The following is a 24,540-nucleotide window of genomic DNA, read 5'->3' as shown; positions in this document are numbered from 1 at the left end:
TAGCACTTGGAGCCCACGTCCTCAATTATTTGCTGGATGTATTCCAGTCTCAGTCTTCCTCTACCGTTTTTCCCTGTAGTACCATTAAAGTCATTCCCTCAAGTCTTAACAGATGTCCTATCATCCTGTCCCTTCTCCTTATCAATGTTTTCCACATGTTCCTTTCCTCTCCAATTCTGCGTAGAACCTCCTCATTCCTTACCTTATCAGTACACCTACTTTTCAATATTCGTCTGTAACACCACATCTCATGTGCTTCGCTTGTCTTCTCTTCCGGTTTTCCCACAGTCCATGTTTCAGTGCCATACAATGCTGTATTCCAGACGTACATTGTCAGAAATTTCTTCCTCAAAATAAGGCTGATATTTGATTTTAGTAGACTTCTCTTGCCCAGGGATGCCTTTTTTGCCATACCTGGTCTCCTTTTGACGTGTTCCTTGCTCCGTCCGTCATTGGTTATTTTACTGCCTAGGTAGCAGAATTCCTTAAATTCATCGACTTCGTGACCACCAATCCTGATGTTAAGTTTCTCGCTGTTCTCATTTCTACTACTTCTCATTACCTTCGTTTTTCTCTGATTTACCCTCAGTCCATACTCTGTATTCATTAGACTGTTCATTCCGTTCAGCAGATCATGTAATTTTTCTCCACTTTCACTCAGGATAGCAATGCCATCGGCGAATCGTATCATTGATATCCTTTCACCTTGAATTTTAATTCCAGTCCTGAACCTTTCCTTTGGCTGGCTCTGAGCACTATGCGACTTAACTTCTGAGGTCATCAGTCGCCTAGAACTTAGAACTAATTAAACCTAACTATTTTAAACATAGCTGCGCTACAGAAACGGTTCCACGTGATAAGATTAAAAACAGCCGACCAGTTGCAAAGGATAAAGTGATCTTTACCTAGGTTTCGATAGATTTAAATCTATCTTCTTCAGAAGACGGCCTGAGGACAATGAACAGCATAATTAATATAAAAGGTATGAAACATGAGTCAAGAATAAAGTTGAACATATATTAGGAGAATCTTGTATTACAAAATGTGAGAAGGATTGCTGCTACTTACAGTATTACTTTAACATGGAGTCATATGTCCTAGTCGTTTTTACAATCATCTGCATAACTCCATTAGTCCAAATAAAATGTAGCCCAGAGAACAGGGTTTGTCAGACAAATAAAATTAAGTACATGGAAGTTGGAGAGCGCATAGGCGACTGAGTAAAATCGGCCAGCGTAGTAGCACTGCGGCCAGGGCAGGTGGCGCTCAGGTCGCGAACTATGTGCCGATTGGCGTACTGAAGTAACATGTGAAATATCAATATTAAATGCGTCCTTAGATAGAGTGACAATAAATAAATGGAAAGCATTTAACACTCCCGTTATAACATTGTGGGAGCTATAGGAACAATAACGTAGATACATACATCAAAGAGGCAGGTGGCGCTTCCGCCGTGCGTAACATGCAGTGGCATATACAGCCAGAATATAAAAGTTATATTACCATAATAGTGAAGCACATAGAACGTATATATGTCAAAACCTAAAGAAAAATCAGTAATGGCTCTTAAGTCATAATTGCGAAACCTGGTCCACAATCCAGTTAATACACATTTTAGAATAAGAGAAAATTACATGAGGGCCGATGTAGTGGCAGCCATACATCGTGAGAAAAACATTATATAACAGGTAGTGAGCTGAAAGATTTGAAAGTGCATTATAGCTTCCTGAGGAAATAGACTACTGAGGTTACTAGCATTAATGTTATATATTAAACAGTACGGGTTTAAAGCCTTCGAAAAATTGTCTACAGGCAAGGTTCAACTGATCATTCAGTATATTACCGTCTTTGAGCTCTAGATGTTTAAAAATAAATAACTCTTCCCACAGATCTAGTCTCCGTCCTTTGACTTGTCTGTGTGGGATAACCGTGTCTTCTAACTGTTTAGGCGTATGGCCGGCTATCAAGAGGTGTTCAGCAAAAGTAGAGTTGTGAGTGTTCGTTCCTTTTTTACCTAATAGATGTTCTTTATATCGTGTTTTCACAGCTCTGCCTGTTTGACCAATATAATACGAGGGGCAGTTATTACAGGTTAGTTTGTAGATACCTGAATTAGAAAACCAATCGCTGGTAATCTCTACTGACTGTACGAGATTTCTTTTTAAACTGTTATCTGTAGAGAAAGAGACGTTACAGTTATATTTTTTATTTAGAAGACGTTTGGTCCTATACGATATGTTACCCAAGAAATGGATGGAAATAAATTTTTTAGTTTCTGTGGTATCTGTGGGGAGGTTATTTCTCAAAGTTGAACAATTTTGGGAAATTTTCTTATTGAGCAGGTAATCGATCATATTCTGGTTGTACCCATTATTAACCGCAATCGCTTTGATGACATTCAATTCCTTTTTTTGATCCGCAGGTGATAAAGGAGTGGTTACCATTCGGTGAATGGCGGAATGAAAAAATGCCAGTTTATGAGATTTTGGATGAGTTGAGTCAGCAGGAATGACATTATCTGAATAGGTTTCCTTGCGGAAGATATTGAAATGGAAGGTATTATCTTGTATAGAAATTGTTAAATCGAGAAAATTTAGTTCACGTTTATCATTTTGAAGTTCTTTTGTGAAGGTAATTTTTTCATGTAAACCGTTGAAAGTATTGAAGAGATGCTCTAACTCATGATCAGTGCCATCAAAAGCAATGAAAATGTCGTCAACATAACGTGCATAATAGCGGATTTTGTGGCGTAATTCTGAACTTGAATTGAAGAACGTTGTTTCCAGGGCGTTGATGAAAACCTCTGCTAGAATACCGGCGAGGGGGCTACCCATTGCTAGACCATCTGGCTGTACATACATTTTCCCGTTAAATGTGAAATAATTGTATTTTAAAATGACTTTAAGCAAACCAATGAGTTCCGCAATCTGAGTTTCACTTAATTTTTTATGCTTAAGAAGATTCTCTTTTACAAGGTCTATGGTTTCATCTACCGGGACATTTGTGTAAAGGCTGACGATGTCAAAAGACACCAGTCTAGTGTCAGGTGTACAACTTACAGATTGAATATTGTTAATTAATTCCTTACTGTTTTTGACAGAAAAGTTATTTTCAAATGTGAAAGCATCTTTAATTTTAAAATGGAGGCGCCTAGCAAGTGTGTGATGTGGACTACCTATACCATTCACTATAGGGCGGATCGGGTGATTTTGTTTATGCAGTTTAAACTGACTTCTGAGCACGGGTGGTTTTGGGTTCATATTTATAAGCCCTTTCTTTTGAAACTTATTGAACAGGCTGACGGAATTGGTTAAAGTACGCCGGATTTCATTTTGCAGTTCAGCAGTAGGATCTACAGTAACCTCAGTGATGTCGTTTTCCTCAAAAAACTTTACAGTCTTCTCTATATATTCATTTTTATAAGCCACGACAGCGGTGTTCCCTTTGTCACTCTTAGTGACTAAGGCATTGTGCTCTCTAAGTTTATGATTAATGCTTTTTACTATACTATATTCGCCCGATTGCCCATTAGGGGATAATTTAATTTCTTTTTCTATTATGTTGTTACATTCGTAGGCACATTTGACTTGCTCGGTTTTCTCTAATTTCAGAGATTCTAAACCGAGTTTTAGATCTACAATGAGATTACAAATAACTGGATATTTATCGAGTTTAGCAGGCAAGTTATATTTAAGGCCTTTACACAACAAGTTATTTTCAGCCTGCGTAAAAGTAATATTGGTTTTATTTAATACTCTATCGTAAAATATGTGCTTGGCACTATTGTCTGCTGTATTATCACTTTTACTTGTGGTCCTATTACTAAACTTCAAAAGCTTCCTTTCATGTCTAGCCTTGATTACTTCTTTACGATTAAAGAGCCATTCATTAATACTATTCCACAGGTGGTCAATTTGAAAATTACAAAGATCTTTAAAGGCTTTAGTTAAAAATAGGTGTATACAGTAGGCTTCACTATTAAGAACATCTTTTTTCTTGTACAGATTTACTGTGCTCTCCGAAATAACTAAATGCACTAGCTTCTTTTTAATAGAAGGAACTCTGTTACACTGTTTAAAGTTTACGTAAACCTAACTAACATAAGGACATCACACACATCCATGCCCGAGGCAGGATTCGAACCTGCGACCGTAGCGGTCGCTCGGCTCCAGACTGTAGGGCCTAGAACCGCACGGCCACTCCGGCCGGCGAATCTTTCCTTTGTTTTCATCATTGCTTCCTCGGAGGTCAGATTGAACAGTAGGGGCGAAAGGCTACATCCTTGTCTTACACCCTTTTTAATATGAACACTTCGTTCTTGGTCGTCTACTCTGTGTTGTTGTACATATCGTATACGACCCATCTCTCCCAGTAGCTTACCCCTTCTTTTTTCAGAATTTCTATCATCTTGCACCATTTTATGTTCTCGAACGTTTTTTCCAGGTCGACAAATCCTATGAACGTGTCTTCATTTTTCGTTAGTCTTGCTTCTATTATTAACCTCAACGTCAGAACTGCCTCTCTCGTGCCTTTACTTTTTCTAAAGCCAAACTGATCGTCATCTAGCGCATCCTCAATTTTTTTCCGTTGTTCTGTATATTATTCTTGTAAGCAACTTGGATGCAAGATCTGTTAAGCTGATTGTGTAATAATTATCGTACTTGCCAGTTCGTGCCGTCTTTGGAATTACGTAGACGATGCTTTTCCGAAAGTCAGATGGTATATCGCCAGACTCATATATTCTACACACCAACATGAATAGTCGTTTTGTTGCTACTTCCCCCAATGATTTTAGAAATTCAGATGGAATGTTATCTATCCCTTCTGCCTTATCTGATCTTAAGTCCTCCAAAGCTCTTTTAAATTCCGATTCTTATACTGGATCCCCTACCTCCTCTAAATCGACTAAGTTTCTTCTTATATCACATCAGACAAATCTTTCCGTCACAGGCGCTTTCAATGTATTCCACCTATCCGCTCTCTCCTCTACATTTATTAGTGGAAGTCCCATTGCACTCTTAATGTTACCACCCTTGCTTTCAATGACACCGAAGGTTGTTTTGACATTCCTCTATGCTGAGTCTGTCCTTCCGACAATCGTTTCTTTTTAGATCACATTTTTCCTGCAGCCATTTCGTCAGCTTCCCTGCATTTCCTATTTATTTCATTCCTCAGCGACTTCTATTGTAGTATTCCTGAGTTTCTGAGAACGTTTTTGTACTTCCTCCTTTCATGAGTCAACTGAAGTATATCTTCTGTTACCCATGGTTTCTTCGCAGCTACCTTCGTTGTACATATGTTTTCCTTCCCAACTTCTGTGATGGCCTTTTGCTGAATGTATAGGATTAGAGAACTTCAAGCGCATCTCGTCATTACTTAGTACTTCCATATCCCACTTCTTTGCGTATTCATCACTACTATATTGGGATCTGAGTCTGTACCTGATCCTGGGTACGCCTTACAATCCACTATTTGAGGTTTAGCACGACTTAATTTTGCGAGGTATCGGCATAGCCAAATGAACATGGAATTAGTCTGAAAACTTGGGCAAAAAGCAAAATTCGGGAATTTCATATTGCTGTCATCCTAACCATAAACGCATTTGGTATCACTCATTTTGCAATTTTGGATCGCATTATTATTATCAGCAACTACATTCGTCGATCACATTATTTTGTAAATATCACGTTTCTCATCTCAGACTAATAGAAAATGGTCATACTATTCAGACGTCGCTTTTCCTTTCACCCCTCACATCTCAGTTTGGCACATTCTTTCAAGGTCGTTGACAGTGTTTCCAGAATGCCTGTAACATAAGTATGGGGTGTTATCAAGAAACTATAGAGTCATGGCCTTAAAAAACCGTCTCCTCGTCGTAGTGATTTCACTACCATCTACCTGATACCCTGTACTGTAAAGCATCATTCCACTATCACATCATTAAGTAGTCACCGACGATATTTCTATAATCGTCAGAAAATTTTGTTTTCAGATTTGTGTGATCGCAGTGATCCATGTTTAGGGACGAACTTGGTAGTCAATACACTTCAAATAAGCAGCCGAGTAAATATGTTTTAACTTGTTTGGAAGCTACTTTCTGTCGGCAAGCAATTAGTGGAACCAACTCCAGCTCTCAAGAGCAAACATGGTGACGTAACACTAGCTCCACCTTTGCAAACACTGACATCGTAAACCTTCCACTTGTATATGAGCTGACATTTAAAGGTGAAGCTTATTTTGAATGGTCACTTCGAACCGATTCCTCTTCACGTTATAATTCCGCATTGCGCCTACTTTTTTGCCTCGAATATTAGCAGTTAGTGGGGCTATGTACAGCGGTACAAAATGTATTCATTCCTGTGCCACATACACTCAAAGCCTTATTAGGTAAATAATAAGAAGTTTAGTCACTGTCACCTAGTCTGGTACTCGTTCTTTAAAAGAACTAAGGATTTCGCGGTTTTTAATAAATTCGAAGTCAAGGATATGTCATCCCAAAAGTTTCTGTTGTAATTTAGAGCGACTATAAAATATTACTGTCTGTGATCATGAAAGATTCGTGAGAAAATGTCTATATCAAAAAGAAATGCAGTATAATAAGAGCTTTCGGAACAATAGTATAGCCACCTATAGGAAGCCTGATATACCCTTCACACCAAAAATTTACAAGCCACTGTAGGAATTTATCCTTTTACTGTCATTGTTCTACGTGGTTCGACTAAGATGAGAAAATTTTAAGTGAACTTAAAAATTCAATAACTAAATATACAAATGACATAGCTACTGATGTACTGTACTCAGTCATCTCAATCATCAATATTTACACTTAGATCCAGTATGTGGATTATATATATTTATATAAACAAATTTTTTGAAGAAATGCCATGCTGTTCTCGAGGAATCTTGTTAGTTTAATTTATAGAAGCTGTATTTGAGGCAGGCTAGCCCAGAGTTCTGCTGTCTTGATAGTACATTGTGCTCAGGGGCCATGAGAGTAAAGGAGATGAAGACGTGTACCAAGACGTAAGGACAATAATTTTGTTTCCTCACTCCATATGCCACTGTAACAGGGAACATTTGTATAATGTTGCTCTGGTGTTTCGGCAGGTATTTGTAACCTTGAAAGGTGGCTACACTGAGCCACAGCGCCAGAGATCGCTAGAGAGCATTGTTCCGCCGCCTCCACGGGCTGTCATTATTGAGATGTGCTAGAGGTCAGTGCTTGTCCAGGACTCGTAGTAGTCAGTTGGTGTTCAGATGTGCTAGTAGGGAGTGCTTGCTGAGATGTGATACTGAAAGGTTCTTGTTCAGATGTGGTAATAGCGAGGCGGTGTGGAGATATATTGTAATTATGAGAGTGATTTTGGTCAATATATGAAGGTAACGAAACTTGATTTATTTTTCATTATTTCCATGTTTTAAATAATGTGTCATTACAGGTTCAGTCAACAAAGCATCTGGCTTGGGTTCTTGGATTAGAGTGTAATTGTGGTTCTCTTGAGTAATTATGGTATTTGTATTTTCTTTAATTAATTCAGTATAATGTTATTTAAAAATTGTTGTGTTGTTGAAGAAGAACCGTGCCAGATGCGTACGTTGAGACACACTCCCACACACAGAACAGTTACTCTTGTGCTTGTTGTTGCGTTGGTTTTATAGTTGCTGGGGGCTTAATTAATTAACTGTGTTAATGAAAATTTCCATTTCATTCTTTGTTATTGTTCTAAGCAGTCAGATTGCGTAACAATAACAGTCAGGGCCAACCGTTACGAGACTTCGTAATCGGACAGACAGCTACTAAAGCAAAAAAAAAAATTTAAAATTATTTGCATTAATATTTTTATTAAGCCCCCATGCACGTGGCGTCCACTGCTTCGGATCGTCCCTTGGAATTCTTCTGATTGTAGAAATAGTAGACAGTAGGATTGTTGTAGTAATTTGTAGTTAGTAATTGTAGTCTATATTGCATGTGTAGATTTGGTAATTAGCATTCTTCTAATGGTATTTTTCAAAATTTAATTTTTATTGCCTTGTATACGCGTTTGACAATTTAATGCAATTATTTCAATTGTTCGTTAATCGTGTTTGAGGGAAGCATTTCGTGTGAAGGGTATTGTTGGAGATAAAGAGTCATTGTGTGTAATTTTCATATAGTGACGAGTTTTGTATATTTTGTAAATGATTACGCGATCAATGAAAAAGGCAAAAATGATGAATAGTGAGAATGACGAAATTGTTGACATGGCGAACTCGCCAACACAGGAGAACAGTATGTTGAATAATGAAGTGGAAATCAATTTAATAAGTCGGGAAAGTAGTCCGGAACCATTTCAAAATTTTTCTCAATCAGAAAATTCACAGAATACGAGATTAACGATAGAAAATTCTGGAATAGCATCAAACACAGATAGCTTTACAGCTATGACGAATGAAACTGGTTTTGCGGGAAATGTTAGGGGCGAAAGGAATTGCGAACAAGCTAATATGGAGCAGTTGATGGGTGCAATATTAAATTTGGGATCACAAATAGGAACAATTAAAACACAGATGGGAACAATGGAAACACGGTTAGACTCACTGGGATCACAGTTACGATCTGAATTAAAAACAGATAGGGGAACAATGGAAACACGGTTAGACTCACTGGGATCACAGTTGGGATCACAAATAGGCACAATTAAAACAGAGATGGAAACAATGGAAACACGGTTAGATTCACGAATAGGGACATGTTTCAAAAATATGAAAGATGAATTAAAGAAAGAAATCAGAGAAGAAGTACAACCGATTTTGAATGCTCACAATAATAGATTAATTGCAGTAGAGATTAGACAAAGGGAACAGGATAGAGAACAGGAGGAGAGAGATCGCGTGATAGTACAGAAATTTTCAGAGTTAAATTTACAACGTGCACACGATAAGGAAGAAATATTTGAGAGAATCGAGGAATCCGTACCAAATGACAGAATAAATAAACTAACACAACAATATGAACAGTTAACTACCAAATGTGTTAATACTGAAACCCGAGTCGCGACACTTACGGAAGACGTAAATAGACAGAAAGAACAAATAGGTGATTTATCGGAAAGAGTTGAGGAGATTTCAGATAAATTGACAAGTCTTAGTTTAAATGGGGATAGAGATTCAGATGATACAGCTCCATTACCATTTGCAGAAACCGAAGAGTACCAGAACATAAATAAGCATGTTGAAAATCAGGGAAAATTTAATGAACGCGTTAAAAGGGAAGTTGAGGCATTACGAAAGCAAGTCAAACAAATTGAAGGCGAAATCGTAGGAAAAGACAGCAGAAGAAATTTAGAATCACAGATAGCAGAGGGGTTTGAAGAAAGTAATTTATTTCATTTACGGGACACAACAAGAGAGCGCCAGGCGCGGGAAGTTGACAATAATCGACATTGGGACTGGGACAGACGCGGTAGGTCTTTGTCGCCGCGAGGCGGAAGCTTTGACTGTAAACACTTCTTGACTGTTCGGAAATTTAAGATCTTTTGCAATTCTAGGAATGACATACGTCCATGTTCATGGTTGGATCGATTTACGTGCGCACTTCCGCCAGATTTGCCACTGAGTCACAAACTGAAATTTATGTGCAGCTATAAAAGTCCTCAGGGGATTCACTACACTAAGTGAATATGTGCCGTAGCGAGCATAGGGCCCCGAGCTGTAGTGGTGCTATTTCCCTTTTAGTTGTCTGCACCGCTGCCTACTCTTTCACTATTCTTTGTATCTATAAAAAACAACTCTTCTACTATCCATCTATCTAGACAGTAGGTAAAGAATAACCGGACTGGACTGTTTTACGCAAAAGTGACTTTGGAAATTACCGTTTGGACTTACTATATTTTCTGCAGCATTCATTCGTAGCTTAAATGAAATTTTACCTGTTTATCTTCGTGACAATATTACTTCATATGTTGACGATATTCTTATTGCTAAACGTTCTTGGAGTGAGCATAACAAAATTTTGGATTCATTATTACGTATTTTTGCACGAGTTGGCATGACAGTGAACTTGGAAAAATCTGAATTTGGTCGATCTCAGGTGAAATTTCTCGGTCACATTATTTCTACAGAAGGTATTCTTCCTGATCCAGAGAAACTAGACGCTATTCGTAATTATGCTGTTCCTACCACAAAACGTGATGTTCGTAGTTTCCTTGGTGTTTGTAATTTTCTTAGACGTTTTGTTAGATTGGACAATTTGGCCACACCTCGTTTATGTGAACTATCTGGAAAAAATTCTAATTGGTGTTGGGATGAGGAAGCTCAATCAGAATTTGAACAACTTCGTGATGCTTTAGTTGTTGCCCCACTTCTTTCACATCCGGATTTATCTAAAGATTTTTGTTTGGCGACGGACTCATCATACAAAGGCCTAGGTGCACATTTATTTCAAGAGATAGAAGAAAACGGCGTTGTAGTACAGAAAACTGTTGCCTTTGGAAGCCGTGTTCTCTCTAAATCAGAGAAGAATTATTCGATTACGGAACTTGAAGCTTTGGCTGTTGTTTGGGCTTTCACAAAATTTCGCACATTTTTGTTTGGCAGACATACTAAGGTTTACACCGATCATCGAGCTCTGGAATTTCTTATGTCGACAAAATTAACTCATGGCAGATTGTCACGATGGGCGTTGTACCTACAGGAATTTGATTTTAGTATTGTTTACATACAGGGATCTTCAAATATTGTTGCTGATGCTTTATCACGTGCACCTATGGGTTTGAAACAAAGTGCCGAAGAGGACGGCAAAGAAAACCATTATTGTTTGATGTACATTCAAGGTGTTGCGTTTGAGAACTTTATTTCGTCTTCGCTCCAGGACATCGCTAAGGAGCAAAATAAGGATCCAATCTGGAAGGACATTAAGGAGAAGTGGAGGAGAAAGGAAAGCGTAGCGATCAGACAGTATTATTTAGTTCGCAATGATATTCTTTTCAAACGAAAATCGGTCGACAACTCTGTTTGGTTAGTTTGTATTCCTGATGAGTGGGTCAATAAATTGATTTGGTACACACATTTCAGTTATGCGCACTTTGGTCCCAGAAAATGCTTTCATAAATTACGAGAAAATTGCTACTTCAGTAATATGGAAAAACGTATTCGATCTGTTCTTGCCAAATGCAAATTATGTCAAAAGGCTAAGCCGCCAACAGTTTCTCACAGAGCACCGTTGTTTCCTATCATTCCAGCGAAATTAAAGGAGATGGCTGCAGTCGATTTGTTCGGTCCAGTGGTTCGTTCTACTAATGGTTTTGCGTATATTTTCGTAGCAGTGGAATTAACATCAAAATATGTGTGTTTTACACCTTTACGCAAAGCAACAGCTCGTTCAGTATCTAACGCTTTCATCAAACATTTTCTTAAAGAAGTTGGTCATGTTGATAAGGTTATATCAGATAATGGATCACAGTTTCGCTCTAAAATTTGGCTTCGTACTCTACGGCGTCGTAAAATTAAACCAATCTTCATTTCACTTTTTCACCCTCAGTCTAACGCTTCAGAGAGATGGATGAAGGAAATCAATAAATTGTGTCGTCTTTATTGTCATCAGAATCACAGAACGTGGGATCAGTATCTTCATCTTTTTCAAAACATTCTGAATGAACTTCCTAATGATTCAACTTCTTTACCGCCTACACTGATATTAAAGAATAAAGCACCGACAAATCGCATTTCTGAAATCGTTCCTTTTCCGCCTTCACGGAAACTGCGGCATTCTGAAGTTGTCAACCTGGCTCTACAAAATATTGCATCGGCGGCTGCTAGAAGAGAGAAATCAGCGAAACGTCCTGGTCGTTTAAAAATCTTGTCAGTTGGCCAGAAGGTGTTAATTAAGTCCCACCGTTTGTCTCATAAAGGAAAAGGCTTGTGTCGCAAATTTTTTCTGCTTTATAACGGTCCATATAGAGTTCGCAAAATTATACATGATAACACTGTTGAAGTAGAAACTCTTAAATCTCGACGCTCTAAGGGAATACATCACATATCTAACGTAAAAATTTTTGTGGAATGACATACTTGTGAGAAACCAACAGTTTACGTAAACATGGAGAGAGTACAAGGATACCGCGCTGTGTTTGGCGGCGGCACATACTCAAAGCAACAGTCAGTCTGCGCGCCGCACAAGGCAGTCGTTGACCGCAAACAATTACCTTCCTACGTCACGCGCCTACAGCTGATCGAGCGCTCAGTGCGAATGCACTGACAGACGTAAACAAATACACAGTCTAATTTCTCCGACTAAATTCTGTATAAAGCTATAAGGACTTCATAAATTATGTTATTAACGTTCAGTATTTTTCAGGATACGGTTGTATAAAGTATTTAAGACCTTCAGGTAAATTCTGTGCGTGTCCGACGTTAAGACGACTTGCTTTGGAGAAAATTTTCAGGAAGAAGGTCATTTCGAAGATGAAACTAATAAACTAAAAAGGGTAACTATTAATTGAGTTTATTTTTCAGGTAACATAATTTCACTTAGGTACGTACTTTAGACGTAATTTGCTGCTCGCGATTACGTGACTCATACTTTGTGCTAAATTTTATGTTCTATGAAATTACTTGTGAAGCGACGTGCTTGTGTACATTTACTGATTTTGACAATTATTGATTAATGAACAGTGTTATTACTTGCGTATATTATGCATCGCTTGGCTGCTATGCTTTTTCACTGACGTCATATTTTTTTATTATGTGCCTGCTGTGCTTAGTTATTTAAATTATAATTGTCACCTGATTAATTGTGCTGATGTGGTTAGATATGTAAGTTATACTTTGTGATTTATCTGCTTGCGCCTTCATGTTTACTTATTAAGATTACATATGAAGATTTATTTGCTTATGGCGATGTGATTCTAATGACCTGTTTATTGTGTAAGGCATGTTTGCTGCTGTGCGTATGGATTGCATATTTACACATTTCTGTTGTGTTGTCATAACTACTCTTCAATCTAGTATATAGAAATGCTGATATACTGTGTACAAATATAGAGTTTAGGTTACACTGTGGTATTAATTATAGATTGTTCACTTGGCAGAGCCTCGTTGTAGGGATTGTGCTGCATCCACTTGTTGACATTCTGTTCTCTACTGGTATATTTACTCGCTATTGCATGTTTTGCTTACGCTCAGTGCCTTATATTTTTAAGATAAGAAAATGAACTGCTATAATTCGACGAACGACATTAGTAAAAGAAAGTCATAGAAGTCACATGAGCTGAGGTTTTATGGAAGCTGTATAAATTTATGCTAATAGGAAGGAAGCTAACGACATGACAGACCAAAACTAGGTTTAGACCATTGACAGTATTACACTGCATTTTTCGTGAGCAATTGAAATAGGAAGTGACACTTGACACAAGGAATACTCCACATGATTGCTTCTGCCATGATTCTTGAAGTGGTGTACACACTGTGAAATATTATGATTATTCACACTCCGTAATCGTACTTAATTACTGAGAGTTATTCGAACTAAGTCTGTTAGAGGTCATGTATGCATTTCTTTTATTTAATGATGGACAAGGAACCAAAATGTATCTTATAATTTATAATGAGTAGAAAATTTGGGTCAGATGGAATACACAGAGGTTGTGTGTGGACAATGTGTCTTCGGATTGTATGGGATGCTGAATTGAAGTTGCACTAGGATTTTATCTGTACTTGTTCGAGGAGACTGACTAGAGGAAAGAGTTGTTATGGAAGTGAAATGATATTGGTGCTGAGGTTTATATGTATCGACGTATTATTGAAGTATTAAGATTAAGTGATGATTATTGGAGTTTGGTGGATAAGAGGTAAAGTAAGTGAGGAGCATATTTTTTTTTTGTTGGTCCATATGGAACAAGGAGGATGAAGATGGCAGACTAGAACACTCAAGTAGAAAGAATATTGCCTCACACACACTTTGTTAAATCAATAAGCAGTATACATTTTTTTTTGAAGAGAGGAAGTATTTGCATATCTTGGCTCACTGACAGTTGTTCAGCAACAGTACAATTTGATCTGGCTTGGCAAACATTGGTCTTGACATGATGACTATGACGTTGACTAACTATTATTGACTGTTATACATTGCTGCCACTACTACTTGGTACACATGATGAACATCAAATCTTGGACAGAGTTACATTTACACAGTTAACACTATTCAATTACACAGTAGCACTTAATGAGGATGAAAGATGAGTGGATGTGTTTTGTGTGTTTTCCTTTCCTAATCCTACCCACCTATCTCCTAAATATTATTTTATTTGTTGGTAGTGGCTTGCACTGACACCCATAAATATTATAGGTTAACTGTTATTGTGTACTGTAATAGTTAATGTGACAATTAACTGATATCATTTGTGTGTTTATTATGATTTGTATGTTTAGTGTAAGAGCATTGATTATATTTTGTTAAAGAAATTGTATGTGCATTCAAACTATTGTTCATGACTGAACTGTCTCAGTAGTTATGGTGAATAGTATGGACTGTTACTTGCACTTTTTCTACATGATTGGTGCCACAAGGACATGTTTAATTTCTGCTGATGAACTGTGTGATCAGTGATTGTAAAAAAAATTATGGACTGTTACTTGTACCTTCTCTACATGATTGGTGCCACTAGGACATGTTTAATTTCTGCTTATAAACTCTGATGAACAGTGTGATCAGTGATACTAGATTTTATGGAACTGCTTCTGCTGAGAAATGTGACTTGTTGCTGTGTGTACCTGCTCAACATTGCTGGGTACCACTGATGGACTGTTTCTACTGAAAAGATGTCACCTGTTGCTGTGTGTACCTGCTCAACATTGCTGGGTACCACTGATGGACTGCTTCTACTGAAATGGTGTTACTTGTTGATGTCTGCACCTGCTCAACATTGCGGGGTACCACTGATGGACTGCTTCTACTGAAATGAAGTCACCTGTTGCTGTGTGCACCTGATCAACATTGCTGGGTGCCACTAATGGACTGCTTCTACTGAAATGGTGTTACTTGTTGGTGTCTGCACCTGCTCAACATTGCTGGGTGCCACTGATGGACTGCTTCTACTGAAAAGATGTCACCTGTTGATGTCTGCACCTGCTCAACATTGCTGGGTGCCACTGATGGATTGCTTCTACTGAAATGAAGTCACCTGTTGCTGTGTGCACCTGCTCAACATTACTGGGTGCCACTGATGGACTGCTTCTACTGAAATGAAGTCACCTGTCGCTGTGTGCGCCTGATCAACATTGCTGGTGCCACTAATGGACTGCTTCTACTGAAATGGTGTTACTTGTTGGTGTCTGCACCTATTCAACAGTACTGGGTGCCACTGATGGACTGTTTCTATTGAAAAAATGTTACTTGTGGTATTTGCACCTGTTGACCATTGCTGGGTGCTACTGCTGGAACTGTCAACTGCTTATTCTTGGGCTATGGAAAGCGTTTATGTGAATATTTGTATAAACTGATTTATTGTGTATTACTGTTTGTGGAAAGTTATGAGACTCTTACCTGCACATATTCGTCATTGCTGACGCTATTGATTGAACTGTTTAACCACATAATACTTGTATAAACTGTTATGTAAAGTCACATGTATGAAAGAATTTGTATTGCTTACTGTATTCTATATAATAGGTTATTGAAAGGTCAGTGCAAAGCCAAAATTTTATCTAGTTATATGATATTTACGTATTAATATTATCTTTTATTTTTGTCTGTATTTTTTTGACGAATTTGGTGGTATTTTCACCACCAATGCTGGCAAAAATACCATCAAATTCTAGCCGTGGAGGAAGGGCATATGAAAGGTGGCTACACTGAGCCACAGCGCCAGAGATCGCTAGAGAGCATTGTTCCGCCGCCTCCACGGGCTGTCATTATTGAGATGTGCTAGAGGTCAGTGCTTGTCCAGGACTCGTAGTAGTCAGTTGGTGTTCAGATGTGCTAGTAGGGAGTGCTTGCTGAGATGTGATACTGAAAGGTTCTTGTTCAGATGTGGTAATAGCGAGGCGGTGTGGAGATATATTGTAATTATGAGAGTGATTTTGGTCAATATATGAAGGTAACGAAACTTGATTTATTTTTCATTATTTCCATGTTTTAAATAATGTGTCATTACAGGTTCAGTCAACAAAGCATCTGGCTTGGGTTCTTGGATTAGAGTGTAATTGTGGTTCTCTTGAGTAATTATGGTATTTGTATTTTCTTTAATTAATTCAGTATAATGTTATTTAAAAATTGTTGTGTTGTTGAAGAAGAACCGTGCCAGATGCGTACGTTGAGTCACACTCCCACACACAGAACAGTTACTCTTGTGCTTGTTGTTGCGTTGGTTTTATAGTTGCTGGGGGCTTAATTAATTAACTGTGTTAATGAAAATTTCCATTTCATTCTTTGTTATTGTTCTAAGCAGTCAGATTGCGTAACAATAACAGTCAGGGCCAACCGTTACGAGACTTCGTAATCGGACAGACAGCTACTAAAGCAAAAAAAAAAATTAAAATTATTTGCATTAATATTTTTATTAAGCCCCCATGCAACCTCGGGTTCGCGATGTGTAGCTTGAGTCGGTCCAGATAAGTATTGCTCATCAAATGTGTCATAGGATGACCACTATTAACAGGAAAGGCGGTTTGAGTACAGGTAAAAGAAATTTTAAGTAGAATTTTACGTGCGCACTGGATAGAGCGGTTCCAAATTAGTCTAGTGTGATATTCGCTTTACTGATATATATTAATAGATGCGGTAAAACAGGAGAATCTACATCTATATCTATACTCCGCAAGCCACGTTAAGGTGTGTGGCGGACAGTACTTGTGTACCACATCCACTTCCCTCTTTTTCGCTGGCCGGAGTTCGGGTTCGCGATGTGTAGCTTGAGTCGGTCCAGATAAGTATTGCTCATCAAGTGTGTCATACGATGACCACTATTAACAGGAAAGGCGGTTTGAGTACAGGTAAAAGAAATTTTAAGTAGAATTTTACGTGCGCACTGGATAGAGCGGTTCCAAATTAGTCTAGTGTGATATTCGCTTTACTGATATATATTAATAGATGCGGTAAAACAGGAGAATCTACATCTATATCTATACTCCGCAAGCCACGTTAAGGTGTGTGGCGGACAGTACTTGTGTACCACATCCACTTCCCTCTTTTTCGCTGGCCGGAGTGGCCGAGCGGCTCTAGGTGCTTCAGTCTGGAACCGCGCGTCCGCTACGGTCGCAGGTTCGAATCCTGCCTTGGGCATGGATGTGTGTGATGTCTTTAGGTTAGTTAGGTTTAAGTAGTTCTAAGTTCTAGGGGACTGATGACCTCAGAAGTTAAGTCCCATAGTGCTGAGACCCATTTGAACTATTTGAACCCTCTTTTTCCTGTTGCAGTTTCTTGTGGTTCGAGGGAAGAACGGTTGCTGATAAGCCTCCATGTTGTGCCGAATCCCTCTAATTTTATTTTCAGTTTATTTCCACGCGACGCACGTAGGAGGAAGCTGTGGTTGACTCTTCTAGGAACGTACACTCTCGGAACTTTAGTAGTAGATCATAACGTGATACAGAACATTTCTCTGGCAGTGTCTGCTCTGCTTTTTCTAAATGAACCTGTGACGATACGTGCCGCTCTTCTTAGGATCTTCTGAATTTCCTCTATCTTTTCCATTTGGTATGGATCAAATACTGACGTGCAACATTAAAGTATTGGTTGAACTAGCGTTTTGTAACCTATTACCTTTGTAGATGAATTACATATCCTATGGATTCTTCAGATAACCTCAGTGTGGCATCTGCCTTACTCGCGATTAATTTTATGTGGTCGTTCCACTTCAAATCACTCAGTACGCATACTACTAGCTATTTTATGGAAATAGCTGATTCTAGTGGATGTCCAGACGTTCTGTAGTCATACAATAAAGAGTCATTCTGTGTATGCATTCGCAGTACGTGTCAAGTGCCACTCCCTGCACGAAGCGTCAGTCCTCTACAGGTTCTTCTTGCATTTCGCTACAATTTTCCAGCGTCCCGATTTCTCTGAATACAACAACATCATTCGTCAAAAGCCTCATGAAATTTCCGACTGTATCTACTCTTGAAAATTAATGGTTCTGTAACACTCCTCTGAGGCTCGCCCGTGGTTACGCTTACTACTGAAGACTTCTCAATATTCAGTGTGACGTGCTGTGTCCTGTTTGCTAGAACTTCTTCAGTGCAATCAACCAGTCCCATCCATTAACTCGTATTTTGTTCGTTATGCGGCAGTGCGGAACTGTATTGAACGGCTTTCGGAAGTCAAGAAACACGGTATGTACCTGGGCGCCTAGTCAAGCCGGGATACACACGGTGTTTTATGAACACAAGTTCTTCCACCTAGGAGATTTTCGGTCTCCCGAAATTGTACAACAGACCGACATCAGAGATACAGGGCTGTAGTTTTGTGGGTGTGTACGACGATCCTTCTTGAAAACGGGAATGAGCTATCAATAGGAAGCTTTCGCTCCTCAAGAGGCCAACGGGACACTGCTGCTAGAACAGTTGCAAGTTCTTTGGCATACTCTATGTAGAACAGAACTGGTGCTCCGTCAGGTCCAGTTGCCTTTCGTCTGTAGAGCGACTTCAGTTGTTTTTCTGTCCCTCGATCACTTATTTAGACATATTACATTACGTTCGTGCGCCGATGTAAAGGAAACCACAATGTGGCTTTCATCTGTAAAACAGTTTTGTAAAAAGTTTAGTATTTGAGCCTTATCTTTTTCATTCTCTGCTTCAGTGCAATAATGGTCACAGAGTGTGTAGACAGACAGCTTCGATCAGCTGATGAAATCTTCTCGGGCTTCCATCCGGGTAGCTGCGTCAAAAATCCGCGACTTTTCGATGGGTGTCATTCCCATCATCTTCTGACGACACCTAGTCAATGGAAATTTCGCCAGAAGATGATCAGAATGACACTCATCGAAACGTCACGGATTTCCGACGCAGCTACTATGATGGAAGCCCTAGAAGATTTCATCAGCAGCATACACCGGGAAACCCTTCATTCACATATGAAGCTTCGGTCAGTTTACTGATTTAACGTGAGACCGGAACTTCATAGGATTTTGTGTGAAGCTGGTAGCTGGAGTGTTACTTTCGTATTCGCTAAACGCTTCACCCACTATCCTCCGTACGGTAATAAGCATTACTCTAGCAGCGACAAAGTAGCTCTGCTGCGTGTTGGTAGCTGGTAGGTCTGCACGTTAGTCGCTGCTGGTGAACCGGGTATTCTCCATGGTTTACTGTCCTTGGTAATATATAACGACAGAAACGAATATCGCACTAGACCAGTCTGGAAATGCTCTGTCGAATGAGCACGTGAAGTTACGCTTTAAAAATAATTTTGTTTGTAACAAATCGACGCTTTCAAAAATTGACTAGGTGTCGCACGAAAGACGTGATGAGTAGTATTTCTTTGCGCTGATTGCAGCTACATATTACAAAAACTAACTGAAAATGTCTGCCGAAACACCAGAGAAAATGGGCTTGACGTCTCTTATGGAGACACACGATGGAAACACGATGAGCCAAAACATTACGACCTCTGCCCGACTCGAGACCGAATGTCGTTTGGGGGCGCTGCTAACACGTTACGCGGTAGGAAAAGTACGTAAGTAGAGGAGAATGAATATAGCGACGAAGGAGGTAGATAAAGGCACAGGCAGTTATGGACTGCGTTCTCGGGACGGTGATGCTGGCCGGCTGTTCATGTCTTGCTGCCGTGAGCAGCTATGGAAGGCTGCTGAAGAACAGTGAAACGGCGATTAGGCGATGTGTAGGCGTCTATGCCTCTTAACGGAATATGGCGGAAAGTTTGCCCGCTCTTGAAGGAGGACAGGAAGGAAGATGGGCATCAAGGATTTTAGACCATACCGTTGAGCGTACATACATGGTCAAGTCACAATAATGTGGCTACCGCCTATGTACGAAAGGCAGATGGCAGCACTAGCGATGGAGAGCACACAAAGTGTGTCGGGAACATGCGAAAAACGGTGAGTCGTCCAAATCCGGAAACAAAGCGATCTATCTGACCAAACGTACAAGATCATTGGCGTTCGGATCAAGAGCGGAGGCCTTTTTCCAAAACAACTAAGTTTAGACACTGTTCGAATGCCACCGTCCGTTAAAGTATACAGTCTATGGCAAAATGGCGCCGTCCAAAACTGGCGCCGGGGCAACTGTGGTAAATGACGGGCCGTAGATGGAAGGGGTGAACGACGGCTTATGGGCAAACAGACGTAGAACTGTTGAGCAAGTGACCGCCCAGATATCCCAAGGGGCTACAAACATTGTCTCCTTAACAGCCGTTCAGCGAACAGTGCTGCGCATCGACTTCTGCAACAGACGCCTGGTTTATGCATCCACGCTGACTGCTGTTTATCGGCGACAAAGGTTGGAATTTGCACGCCAGTACCATACTGAGTGTCAGTTGATCTTTCAGATGAATCACTTTGTATGTCTCATAGGACAGATGGCCTCTACCGTATACGGGATCAGCACAAGTATGCATCTGTCCTTGGGGACCATTTCCAACACTACGTGCAGTTTGCTTTTCCTCGGCGCGAGTGCATCTTCCAACAGGACAATGCAACGTGTCATCCAGTTCGCAGTGTACGTTCGAATAGTACCAAGATTAGGGTACCGTATTTCTCTGGCCATCAAATCCGCCACATTTGACCCCAATCGAGAATGTGAGGGACCATCTCTATAGGGCTGCTCGCGCCATGGATTCCCTACCGTGACACCTAGTGAAGCTGACCACGGAACTGTAGTCAGCACTGCTCTACATCCCTGTCGCTACCTCCCAGAAACTCACTGAAGCCATTCTTGTGCGTCCGCTCTCCAAAAGGTTGTCACATTATTGTTAACGGATCATGTCGTTCATCGTGGTGTCGCACAGTAGGCAACCCATAATTTTTCAAATGCTGACCAAATGATATCATCTGTTACGGAATCATCGAGATTGGACGGTAGGCCAATGGAAAAATATCGTGTGGTCGGATGAATGATTATGTTACATGTAGCACGCCACAGACACGGGCGGTGCGGGCAGCATTATGCCCCGGGAACATTCACTGTGCGTACATGGGACCTGTAGTAGTAATCGAAGGCACCGTCACAGCTGTGGATTACATAGCCATTAGAGCGGACCACCTACATCCCCCGTGTTTGATGTCTTCCATGAATAAGACATATACCAACAGTAGAACTATTCGTATCAAAAGGCGAGAATCGTGCTACAGTGTTTTAAGGAGCATATCGGTGAACTCACGTTGATGTGTTGGTCACCAAATTGGCCCGTCGTAACCCGATTGAAAACATCTGGGACACTATCGAACGTCAGCTCGGCGCCCACGAAGCAAGTGAAATACGTGGTTTTCGGAATGCTGCCACGTAGTTTTGAAAACCTACCAAGGACTTGTCGAGTCCATTCCACGAGGAATCACTGTTGTATTCCGCTCCGAAGCGGTCCGACACGATATTAATCAAATGGTTCAAATGGCTCTAAGCACTATGGGACTTAACATCTGAGGTCATCAGTCCCCTAGACTTAGAACTACTTAAACCTAGCTAACCTAAGGACGTCACACACATCCATTCCCGAAGCAGGATTCGAACCTGCGACCGTAGCAGCAGTGCGGTTCCGGACTGAAGCGCCTACAACCGCTCTGCCACAGCGGCCGGCGGATATTAATCAGATGATCATAATACTCGGCGCATCAGTGCAGTTACCTTGGCAACGTATTTAGTAGATGCTTGCTACAAGTAGAAAGATGTGAGACTGTAGTGAACAGTTTTTTAGTGTAGTGCTTTGTCAGTGAGATGGAACCTGGTACTGGACAGGCGCTGGCTACGCGGCCGCGTAGCTTATTGGCCCTAGTAGACTATCAGATCGCCATCAACAGTGTCACAAGTTCTCAATTCACGAGCTGCAGTTTAAAACACAGGACACGGACACACTATGTGGTGATGAGTAAGTGGTGATATAAACGTAGTTCATCAGAAGATCTCAAAACACGCAGTGCCCTTGCGGTATCGTGAGTTGGTGAACTCGACTGCGTAGTAAGGTCCTATCAGTGTTAAAAAGTACGTAAGGAGTACTTGCAGGAGGGAAAAAAGCAGCTTAGATTTCAGTCGGGCCATTCACGTTTACATTCCCTGAAGTGTCCCTAAACGTCTTAAGAGAAATGCTGGAGTGGATTCTATAAAAAGCTTACGGTCGATTTATTTTCTAATCCTTGCCCTGATTTCATAGTGTTCAGTACTGGATTTTCTGTCATTTCTCATATGTACTAATTATCTTCCATTTTATACAAGCTGCACTTGTTTTTTGCAGGTGACTCAAGTATTTTTTTCAAACCCATCAGACAGACGGCTAAAATGTAAAATGTCAGTAGTGTCTTCACAAGGATTATTGACTAGTTTTCAGCAAATGGCCACGCTCTTCATTTTCAGAAGAGCACAGCACACTCAGTACTGCACGTGAGTGGATACAAAAACAGTGAGAAATTGCAAGTATAAACAAGAGTGAATTAGCAAAGCAGAATTTGTTTTTGCAAGAATTTTTATGGAAGTAAATGAGAATTCAAAACGAAAACTAAATATTTCCTCTCAAAGTCAGTTCAATCAGTTTTACAATTCGTGTCCATGGAAGCTTCGGATAGCGATAAGTTTGTAAGCTGGCATTTTTTTCTTTTTTTGGTTCAGTGATATCCTATGAAATTCTATTCCGTGGTAACTGATGTTTAGAAACTGCTCAGAGCACAAAGTCATATGTAGTGCTCATTATTCATCAGCTTGCATCCAACTGCTTATGGAGGTAGGTTCTTTATCTAAAGTGTGACAATAGACATTATCTCTTGTGAAGTTTATTTCAGATAACTCTCTTGAAGTTACAGTTCTAGAAGAAAAAAATGGCTTCCATTAAAATCACCTTTTTCCTCCTGAAGGGGTGAATAAGGCTGTTGGTAAAATCTTCGTTGACATACACAGTGATGTTTAATGCCTGACAAATAGCGAAGCTAAATTTGGAAGTAGTCTAGAAATATTTCTTTAGAGCAGCTCCTCTTATCTCATAGAAGTTTTATTAATGCCTTCAGCTAAATCCAAAATCCGTAGCAGAGTGAAATTTTACTGTGTAAACAAGCCCCCGAGGCTGTGGCTAAGCAATTTCTCTGAAACAGCCAGGTGTGCTGTGTGCTTGCCCTGAGGTGTATATATGAAAAATTTCGCGGAGTTCAGTAAGTAGAAGAGGAGGTGCAACCGGAAGCAAAGCTGTGAGTGGAGGTCTTATTCCTATAAGAAGCTCAAACGCAATATCAACAGAAAATGTTCTGCAACAAAAAATTAAAATCAATTTAGGTTGTTTGAAGAAAATTATTTTCTTGTGGGCTCAAAACATGCACCAACTACGTCACTGATTTTCATTACTATTTTTGATCGATGCAGCGTTTCGATATGATATAGAAAGCTCTTTGTCCGTGTAGCTAAACAAACCACTGCGTCCCGCCAGGGGGACATTCGCGCTCTCTACCACGCCGACGTAACGGCAATCCGCATGAGTGAGCTCTGTTGTTTTCCACCGATGACAGCATGACCATTCAAAGGCAAGTACTTCCAGTCATATGGGACACGTACGCTATGAGCATCTGCCGAAAATAAACATTAGAGCGCCTGTGTGATTATCTATTCTATCTACTTATATGCCAGAGAAATAACCTCGCTCAAATTTGGTGGAAAACGGCCTTTGAACTTGGTCTGGTATCTGAGCCTACAAAATCTTTGGGCGGAGTTGGATTACTGACCCTTAGTCATTGGCACTTGTTGGACTTCTGTGGTGAGCACTTTAGTGTGTGGACAGTACGAACAAGTATTTAGAGCTAACCATTGTGCTTTTTTAAACTATGTGTCAATATTGTTTTAGATTTGACTTAATCCCGATTTTATTTAAAGAGTTTATTTGTTATAACTTGGGTAATTTACATTGCAGAATTCGTTGATGCCACAGTTATTTGTTTTTCCCGGGTTTGAGCCCTGTTGCTGATTTGTGGATATTATCTGTGTATTGTTCTTTCTTTGTTTACATTAATTATTATTTATCTTATTGAAACTGACTGTAATTATTTTTTCCTGTATGTAATTTACTTGGCACTCAGGGTTAATGTAAATTCAATGTGATTACCTGCTGCTTTAGTTAAAGCCAGGTGGGTGTTGTTATTTAAATTATGTTTAAATGTTATTTCATAGAACTAGCCTGAGTTATTGCAACCTAAAATCAAACTACTTTCCTTGGTACATTCTCTGTTGGCTGAGTTTTGCGTTCTACTTAGTACCATGGGTGAATATTTTAATGAGATAAGCGCTGCATAGTAATGACAGTTCAAATAATGTTTCTCTGATTTATTTAAAAGTTGTAGTTCATATTCCCCCCCCCCCCCCCCATAAACCATGGACCTTGCCGTTGGTGGGGAGGCCTGCGTGCCTCAGCGATACAGATAGCCGTACCGT

Source organism: Schistocerca nitens, chromosome 9 (genome assembly GCF_023898315.1).
Source record: "Schistocerca nitens isolate TAMUIC-IGC-003100 chromosome 9, iqSchNite1.1, whole genome shotgun sequence".
Lineage (NCBI taxonomy): Eukaryota > Metazoa > Arthropoda > Insecta > Orthoptera > Acrididae > Schistocerca > Schistocerca nitens.
The sequence above is the reverse complement of the archived record's forward strand: the minus strand, read 5'-3'. Positions refer to the sequence as shown.